We start from the raw sequence: 10,537 nt of genomic DNA, 5'->3' as shown, positions 1-10,537 counted from the left end.
CTCAAACATTTTCAGTTATTCTGTCATCTTCAGGATGAATTTATAATGATTTAGAATTAAAATATATTTAAAATATAAAATTCACATGATAAAATTAGAGACATAACAATTGATCGTAATTTTGTAAATGTTAAAGTCACAAGTTAAATTAAAATAATTACTTCTGTTTTGTAAGAGTGTCACAATTGTTATCTATGTTATTTAGTAAGATAATATCTAGTTAGTTAATGTATGATATTTAGAGTTATCTATTTATGAGTTAGATAACAATTGTGCCTGGACAAGTAGGCTGATACCTAGGCAGGATCTGTGGCTTCGGTGGGGATTTGGTGAGGTGGGCTACTTCCTCACACAGTTCCTGTCAGGAAATGGAGAGTTCGGAGCCTACTTGTTCAGGTTCAGAAGAAGAGACCCGACATGCACGTACTGCAGCAAAGAGGACAGACCATAGCATGTGTTCTTCCAATCCAGAAGGTTTGACGTGGCTCTCACCTGACAACGTGGTGGAACACATGCTTCAGAGCAGAAGGCAATGATGAACAGGCATCGCTCATTTCCAGAATCGTTGGAGTCAAGGAGAGAGAGACAGTACAATGGGGAGAGGATTAAATGGACTGGGGTCGAGAGGGTAGTCTGAAGAGGCTACTTGGTCTGCGTAGTTATGGCCAGGGAGGTAGCCTCTTTGCTGAGAGCATTTTGGTTCAGCCACACGCAATAGTGGCTGGGTCGGAACGCCAGGTATGTGAGGCGAGTGTGTTATTTGGGGGAGGTATGCGTGGGGTGGATACTCAAACCCTGACTAGGAATTAGGGCTGGGGAGAGAAGCCCTCCTGAGGAGAGGCATAATGGCAACCAGAAGCGGGGCTCGTGATGTTTCAATGATTCAGGAAGGCCTCGATGGGTCAACCAGCTGAGGCTGCAAACACCGGGTGGGCTAGTCTACAGCCATGTCACTTAGGGCCGACTGAGGCAACATCTTTTAGGTGGTTGCTGGTTCCCCCTAAGTGGTTAAAAGAGGTTCATAAAAAAAAGATAATAATTGTGACACTCTTACAAAAAAAAACATAATTATTTTAATTTAACTTATGATTAACATTTACAAAGCTTTTATCTTATGACGATCAATTGTCTTAATTTAATTATGTGAATTTTATATTTTTTATATACTTCAATTCTAAATTATTATAAATTCATCCTGAAGATGGTAGAATAGGTGAAAATGTTTGAGGAAATCAAAGAATATATTAAACTGTTTTTAATATTATATTTATAACAATTACATTTTACTAATGATGCCATGTTTGAAAAACTTAAGTTACTGATCCATTTAAAAGATTTTTGTACTTATTTATTTAAAAATTAACTTGAACAATTTTTTTTTATAAAACAATATTATACTCTATTTACAAATTTTTAAATAATACTAAATAAAAAAATAAAGAAGATTGAATTTTCTTTAATCTTGTTCAAGATATACAGTTTCAAATAATTTCAATTAATATTTTCCAAATTTTTATTTTATTTGTCAACATTTTATTTATTTTCTTCAAATTTTTTATTTACTAACAACATTTTATACATTTTTTTTGTAACTTATTAATTTAGTATAATTTTACAACGCTGTTTTAATCAATGGTGATAATTTAAGGGAACTGCTGAGGTAGTTCCTTATCTATTTACCTATGAAGTGACATACCTATTTATTTCTGATATGACCTACTAATATATAGCTATATACCAATCTGAAATAAGTATTTATTTGTTGTAATTTTAAAATGGTATATTTCTCAACTTTTATTTCAGATTATCTAACAGCATTTTATTTATTGTAAACTTTTTTCTCAGTCTGCTATTTCATATATATTTTTATAAGAAATAAGTGATTTTTGTTTATTCATCATTACTGTCTCCAGAAATCAAAGTACATTATACAGTCTACTGTCCCTTTTCATGGACAGATACTTTATTTTATTATAATTACTGATATTCAGCTTTCATAATATGAATAACATTTTAACAGAAAAAGTACTTTTTTTCACTAAGGTCTCAATAAAAATGTTAACAATCTTGTACAGATATTGTTTCAAATTATGTGGGCTTTAATTTTTGTTCAAATAAATTGTTTATGAAAATTCATTAGAACCACAAAATAAAATAAGTAAAATATAAAACTTATACAATAAAATCATATGACTGAATAAAGGAAAAGGAACTGGCTAGAACATTGTATGAGAAGGTGTATGTGGATGTGATAGAAGGCTTGGTGAATGGAAGGAAAGGAAGAGATTTCAAATAATAGATGGGATTATGGAAAGGGAAAAATATGTGGAAATAAAGAGGTCAGCAAAGGATAGAACAAGGTGGAGAGCAGCAGCCGTGATAAGACCTAATGGCAGAAAAGTGAGAATGAATGGGAAGGCTTGTTTTACTTATTTTTCCAATATGGCAACTAAATTAATTCTTCAAGTAAAAATCCCTAATTTTTAGCAATTTTTAACAGAAAACATAATTTTAACACTTTTTTAATCTTGGTTATTTTTCCCTATATATAGTCATTCAGGAACTACATGCTCTCAAAAGGGAAAACCAATACAGCAACAAAAATTATCTTTTCCAATATAACTCATGTTTATAATGAAATCTTTTAATATGAAATATAATTTATTATAAGTAAGGATCTATTTTTATCAATTACAAAAAACTGTTATTTATCAATACTGCCTTTTTTTTTTACAGATAAAATTAAAAAATATTTTATTAAAATTGGGCAAAATATTTTTGATGATTTCAAATTTGAAGTTTTCAAAAATAGAGATATACAAACTACAAAAAGATTATTCTAGTTTTAATTGCAGCCTACACACTCTAATTCTATAAAACTTAGTTTTATGAAGCATATTTTGTTTTATATAAGATCCGTTCTGAAATTATATCTTGATTAAAAATTATAGGATTAATAATAAAGGGCATAAATATCTCTTGTTAAAAAACTAAATAAATATTCATAACCAAAAGCATATTATCAGCCAATGAAGATGATCTCATATATAAAGTAAATGAGATAAATGACTGGTGAAAAATAATGTGCAAACAAGGTAAGCTTAAAAGGTGAAACCTTGAACCAATTTTATGATTACATCATTGTTTTCTAATATTTTACCAAAACTTATTAAAGAATTTTTATAATTATAATTAAAATAACATAAATAAACCTCAGAAATTTATTATTTCTTTGTAAGAAGTAATTTTCATTTGTGATGTGATGTGGGCTTTGAAATACAAACATAAAAACTAAAATCACTATCTACTTTTTAAAAAAAATTATCATGTACCTTTGGTACATCAGATTTCTTTTTTTTACATTATACACTTTGGCACAAATAACTCCTCGACATCCAAAGGCTGAAATCTTTAAACGGAAGCCAAGAACCCTAGATTGTTTAAAAGCTGCTATCCATCAACTTTTACTTTTCTTGTCACCGGAAATGACAAGAAAAGTAACATAGAATTTCAGGGAGAGGTTAAAGATCTGTATAGACAGTGAAGGATGGCAGATGAACGAAATAATTTTAAAAAAATTAATAAAAGGTATGTGAAAATAAATGGCAAACATTGTTCTTTCAAAATATATTTAATTTTTTTGTAACATCTATTTTATTTACATTTCAAATTGGGGAGCTATTTCTGCCGGACTCTGTATAATAAAGTACTGATATTTATAACTAAAACAGAGATCTCTACTCCTGTAAACAGGCACAAACAATATATATATATACACATGTATATACATGCATAGCAATTGAAAATGGGTTGGTATGATTAATTGCACATTTTTTCCAATTAATAAATATTAAATGAGAAAAATCAATAATGGATTTGTTAAAGCTGATTAGGCTACAAACATTTAAAAAATGGTGATACTAGGGTACAGTAAAATTCAAATTTCCCATAAGATATGCCCTCTTAATTATAATTAAGAAAAATAATTCCTGTTCAAACAAAAAATTCAAATTAAATAGCCAGATGTCCATTATTGGCCTTCCCTACCGCATTAAATTTATAAAATTCATCATTACTAGTTATGCAGGAGAGACAGAGACCAAGAGTGGGTGAGCAAGAAAGTTCCTGCATCCCAATTGACATCTCAAATATTCTATTAATCATGAGTAAATAATTTTAATTTCAAATTTTGAAATAAGAATGATTTCAACTGCAATAATTATTTTTTTTTTTATAATTAAAAAATCATAATTATATATGACAAGTATAATTCATTTCAATAAATCAGAATAAAATCATCCGATTCTCTTTTGATTTTTTTAGAACATGATTTTTATTTTTTAGTTAAAATTGGTGTCCCCATTATTGCAGACATTATGAATTTTTTTTGAAAATACCTACATATTGAGTAACTACAACTTAAAGGAAACATATGATCCAATTTTACAGATTTTTGGTTCAGGGATATAGAAAATGACATGAATTATGATAAAATTATTATTTTTTAATATTATTAAGTTTTGTTTAATTGTGAAATATCAGTACTATTTTTTTTTGTTATCATATAAAGCCTACACCATAAAATGAATTACTAAATTTTGCATAATAATAATAAAAAAAACTAAAAATAAATTTTACTCTAAATAATGTTTTAAGTGACCACCTTAATGGCACAAGCTGTAGCTTGCTTACCTCCTGCATCAAAGATCCTGGATTCAATTCTCTGTTAGATTCAGTAAAATTTATAATGATAAATAGTTGATAACTTAAAAAAGAAATTGACAAGCCAAATGAAAATCAACTCGAACAAATGTTTGTATTATTTACCTGTCAAGTTAGCAAAATATAATTAATTAATATGGTAACTATGTATTTATAACTAAAAATAGATTTACTTATTTTGAACATCTATTATTGAACAATTTCTTACAATAATAATAGCAGGAAAATAATAATAGATTAATACACACATTTTATAAGTTCATCTTTAATGAAAATAGTCAATTTTAAATATTTTTATTGTTACTTCCCAAGACATATATTTTTATTATAAAATATATAATAATAATAATTAATGATATTATATATATAAATATTAATTTTTTTTACTAAATTCTTAATCAATAATAATTACCTTTGGTGATATTACTTTATACAGTGCAACAAATAATATACATATATATATATATTATACAACCTAAATTCAGGTACTATATCTATTATATAATTTTTAAAAATATAATTATTTGTTTCATAAATTATTTTGATAACTATAATAATGTAGGTCTTAATCATATTTGTTAGGCTATTTCAAATACTTTATATTACATACTTACAATTCAATATTTAAATTGTTTGATTATTATCATAAATGAACTATATTAAGTTTTTATATTATCAGTTAAATACATAAAGTGAAAGAATAAAAAAATTGGTATTTTTAATATATAATAGAATTTATAAAATCTGTAACAGATATGAAAATAAATCTATGTAGTAAATATATGTAATTGAGAACAATAAAATAAAAAATATAAGCCATTTTGTATATAAGAACTTGATCACAATTTTATAACAGAAAATTCTATAACTAATTATAATTATTATATATAAAAAATTAATAGGATAATATATTTAAAGGAGGATAATGGTAATAATAATTAATTATAATAACAGAGATAATTGAGTTCACAGCACTTGTTAAGCAACCATAACAATAATTTCCGTACATACATTTTTTGTAAATTCAAATAACATGATTATATTTTTACATCATCTACAAGTGTATTACAGATATTTCAATTTGTTTTCATCAATCTTTATTTATTAAACATTAAATAATTATAAAATTAAATAATTATTTAATTTTATTTAATTACTACCTTAGTAAAAATTCTAAGGTTGAAAGAAAAAAGTAAGCTGGTACTTAATAATTAATTACATAGCTAATGCTTTAACACTTTTTTTTAAATATTTACTTCACTATTTTGAAAATATTATGGTAATAAAATCTATTACTTTCCAAACCTTCAATTATCTACTATTTATCTACTTTTATTATTACAACTAATAAGAAAAGCAAAAAAATCTATTTTAATTGAATATCTATTAAATAATAAATTTATAAGATTTATTTAGAAAATCAAGATTTGCGATCTACATCCCACAATTACATAATACAGATTCCACAAGAATAGGGATTTAAAATAAGAAAACAAAAAAAAAATTATTAATACATTTCTGTACCGAAATAAAACTCTGCTGTAATAATGTATACTTCACAGTGATGAAAAATTAGAAAAAAAGTAAATTCTTTAAGTTCACAGTACAGAAAACCCCTCTGAGGCAAGTTGCTTCCCATAATTTCAATTAACTGGTTTTACCCCAGTCTAAAAAGTATTTAGTAGAAAATTCCATAAATAAATTATAATAATTTTTACTTAATTATACAACAATAAAAAAAAGCTGTCAAAAGACAGCTTGTTAGACATTACGCCCTATAACAGCTGTCAAAAGATGTTAGTAAATTTTATTGTATGAAAACACCATGCCTGATCAGGACATGAAGACAGAACCTCTGGATGAGACGCTATCATTCTGCCATGGAGGATATTCATAATAATGTGAATTTACTGTTACCATTATTTATAAAGAGTGTTCAAAAAGTGACGCAATCCTAAAAAATGTTTTCTTCTTTTGTTGCAGGTTTAATTGAGAAAAATGGGTTACACATTGTCTCCCATTACATTAGATGTATCAGTTATGCACAGATCCAGAATGTCTTCACAGAAAAGTACAATGTGGATGCACCAAACAAGTCCACCATCAAGCTATTGTACAACAAGTTCCAAGAGACAGGGAACGTGGCAGATGCAGCCAAAAGTGGTCAACTGAAAATGCTAACACCAGAAAAGTTGATCAACATGCAAGCTGTATATTCTGATAGTCCCAAGAAGTCAGTGCAATGCCTATCTAGCCAGTTTGTTCTCTCTATTGGTAGTGCCCACATGGCATTGCAAAAATGTTTAAAGATGTATTTGTAAAGAATTTGTGTTGTTCACAAGTTGTTAACTGCAGACGTTGGAAAATATGTAGCTTTCTGTCAGTGGTTCATGTCAACTGTAATGCTATTTGGAGAAGAACTCGACGATTGGTTTTGGTTTGATGAGGTATGGTTTAAACTTGATAGATACACGAATGCAAAGAATTCATGCATTTGGTGTTTGGAAAACCCACATCGCTGCGTGAATCTCTTCTGTGTGAACAAGAGTGGATGTTTGGTATGCAGTATCATTTAGGTGAATCTTCATGACATTCTTTTGTGGTACAGTGAACAGTGGGCACTACATACAGATGGTGCAACAATTTGTAAACACTATACAAGCAGACCAGTTAGAATACACATAGTTTCAGCAGGACAATGTTATGGCTCATACAGCCAACAACACTATGACTTTCTTGGATCAGTGTTTTCATTAACAAGTGATTTTGAAGAAGTTGTGGTCCCCATGATCTCCTGATTTATCCCCTCCTGATGTTTCCTTGTGGGTACCTTAAGGATGCTGCTTACAAAACTCATCCTCACACCATACCCGAATAGATTTTTCAATCTTAACTATCTTAGGAATTATTTGATTAATCAAAGTGTTGTATTATAAAAATTATGGACACCTTATTCGTAAAAATCTGACGACAAACAACAGAGTTATTGCAAAAAGTAGGCCTCAACCAATATGGCGGCCATTTGTTATTTTTATTATCGTGACTCATTTGATAACTAAATCAAATTTTCTGATTAAAATTGCTAAAAATTCAACATTATGGAAATTTAATAATAATTATTGTAAGAGCTAGCCTAGCTGAAATGTCTGGGTTTTTTTTACTTGCATTGATTTTCTTTCACTTGTAAACAAAACAGTTTCATATTCTACTACTTCCATTGAATTGTGATATCTGTACTCTGAATTGAAAATCTTTGTTTTTTTTTTATTGAAAATTGTCATTAATTGTGCTAATTGTAATTTAAAATGAATCAAAACTATACAGATAATGAACGTGCATTTTACATATGGTCTTGCCAATAGAAATGCGAGAGAGGCAAAAAAGCTTTACAAAGATTATCCAAACATCCATCAGCCAGATATAAAACGATTTTTACGTCTTCATGCACATTCATAACCATCATAGTTGGTAATGGTAGACCTAAAACAATTTCAACACCACAGGTAGAAGAAAGGGTTTTGAACAAGTTTGGACAGGATCCAGAATTATCGTGCAGAAGAGTTGCTATCCAAGAAATCATATCTCAAAATATAGTATGTAATATTTTACACTCGCAATTATTGTACCCATACTATCTGAAACCGGTACAAGCTCTTTTACCAGGTGATAACCAATCTGTAAGGATTACATTCAATCGATGTTTAATTAACAAGTGTGCCCACGACCTGGAGTAGATTCTAATATTCTTTTTACAGACAAGGCATCTTTCATTACGGATGGTATAAGGAGCTGCTTACACAACTGACATGTTTAGTGTGAGGAAAATCCTTATGCAGTATTTCAAGCAGGAAGTCAACACAGGTTTTCTCTTAATGTTTGGGGAGCAATATACATGGATAAGCTAATCAGACCTTTCTTTTTGCCACATAGATTTACAGGCAACTCCTATTTGGAATTCATAACAAATGACCTATCTGAACTAGAGGACGTTCCTTCATCAGCAACCACATGATTAGAACATGTGGTTCATACATTATGGTGCTCCTATCCACTTGTAGTTTGTGTCAGAGAAAAATTAACTGACTGTTTTCAAGAAAGGTGGTTTGGTCGGGGCAGTTCCATTCATTGGTCTGCATGCTCCCCAGATCTGAATACTAGCCAGGAATTTTTGAGCATGTACGTCAGTCACTAAACGTGTAGATTGTTGTATTAGAATGAATGGAGATCAAATCGAACATTTATTGTAATTCTCATCAGAAACAAACAAAATTTCACATACTCTTACAATAATTATTATTAAATTTTCATAATATTGAATTTTTAGCAATTTTAATCAGAAAATATGATTTAGTTATAAAGTGAGTCACGATAACAAAAAACACAAGATGGTCGCCATATCAGTTGAGGCCTATTTTTCTAAATAACTCTGTTGTTTGTCATCAGATTTCTACAACTAAGGTGTCATTTTGTTCATAAAAATATACTTTATAATACAATTTGATAAATCTAATAATTCCTAAGATATTTAAGATGGAAAAATTGAAACGACCGCCATTTTGAAATTTGTCAAAGAAGAGTATCGTTATCTTTTTTCCTATTAAAAAATGAAGTACAAAATTTTATTCCGTTATCTCAACTGTTCTTGAAAAATAATTTTTTTCTTAAAAAACACGAAATGGCACACAGACATTATGTTTTTGGATCTATATTCACTGGACATTTTTTCTTCAGTATATTAAATAGAATCATTTCCTAGAGTTTGGCCTCACCTTTTAAGGACACTCTGTACATACATAAAAAACAGTGACCTCACTGAATCATCAACAGCTCAAGCTGCTTAATCTAGATATGTGAATTTTGGTGGATACATTAATTTTTTAACATAGTCACCCACTAAGGAAAGATTTTAGGAAATTCTGACTATCAGCGTGTGGAGGGGGGGGAAATAGACGTAAAAAGGAGACAAACGTTGCAATAGAGAATTCTTATTGCAGAAACTGAAGATACAGTTCCTGTGATAGATACAATTCTTACAGTTGTGAGAACTTGATATTTGGACTTTTCTTTGAAGAAAAGATAGATGTCTCATAACTTTTAAAAAATAAAATTTTTGGTGGGCAAAGAGTAAACCAAAAATTTAGTATGTATGAATTTTTAAATCTCAATTATATATAATAAAGAATAATGATTGCATTCTAGAAGACTCCATATTCCACTTTCTCTATCAATTTATCATTCAAATTTTATGTGAAATGTTGTTATTTTGTCAATTAGAAGGAAAATGATTTATATGGTTTACAAAGAACAGTTCAAAGATTTTTGTGGGTTTTTTACTTGCCTAAACAAATATATCATCTACGAATGTTAAATATTGTTAATCAGCAAAGTCTGCAGTGTACATACATTTCACGGATAAAATCAACCACTAGAAAACAATTTAACAAGATCAAAATCCTCACCAAAGTAAATAGATCAATTTGCCAATATCCCCACTAAAACCCTTTAAATTATGGTAGATTTTTAATAAAAATATGTTTCTTTTGAAAACTTATTCTAAATACAAATAAAAAAATCCATGCAACTAAAAGTACTATATATATAGTGTATGTGTGTGTGTGTGTGTGTGTGTGTGTGTGTTTATAGATTTTATATAAGCAAGTATATATTTGTATAGATTTTAGGCTAAAATCTATTTGATTCTAAGCTTTTGTAATAAAAATCAAAAAGAAAATAAATTACATTTATTATTTTTATCAAAAACAATTAGGTAACACAAAAGAAAAAAAAAAACAAAGTGGTACCAGTGAAATAATCA

The sequence above is a fragment of the Lycorma delicatula genome, chromosome 1, assembly GCF_047948215.1.
Source record: "Lycorma delicatula isolate Av1 chromosome 1, ASM4794821v1, whole genome shotgun sequence".
NCBI classification, from domain to species: Eukaryota; Metazoa; Arthropoda; class Insecta; order Hemiptera; family Fulgoridae; genus Lycorma; species Lycorma delicatula.
This window is presented reverse-complemented; position numbering follows the sequence as displayed.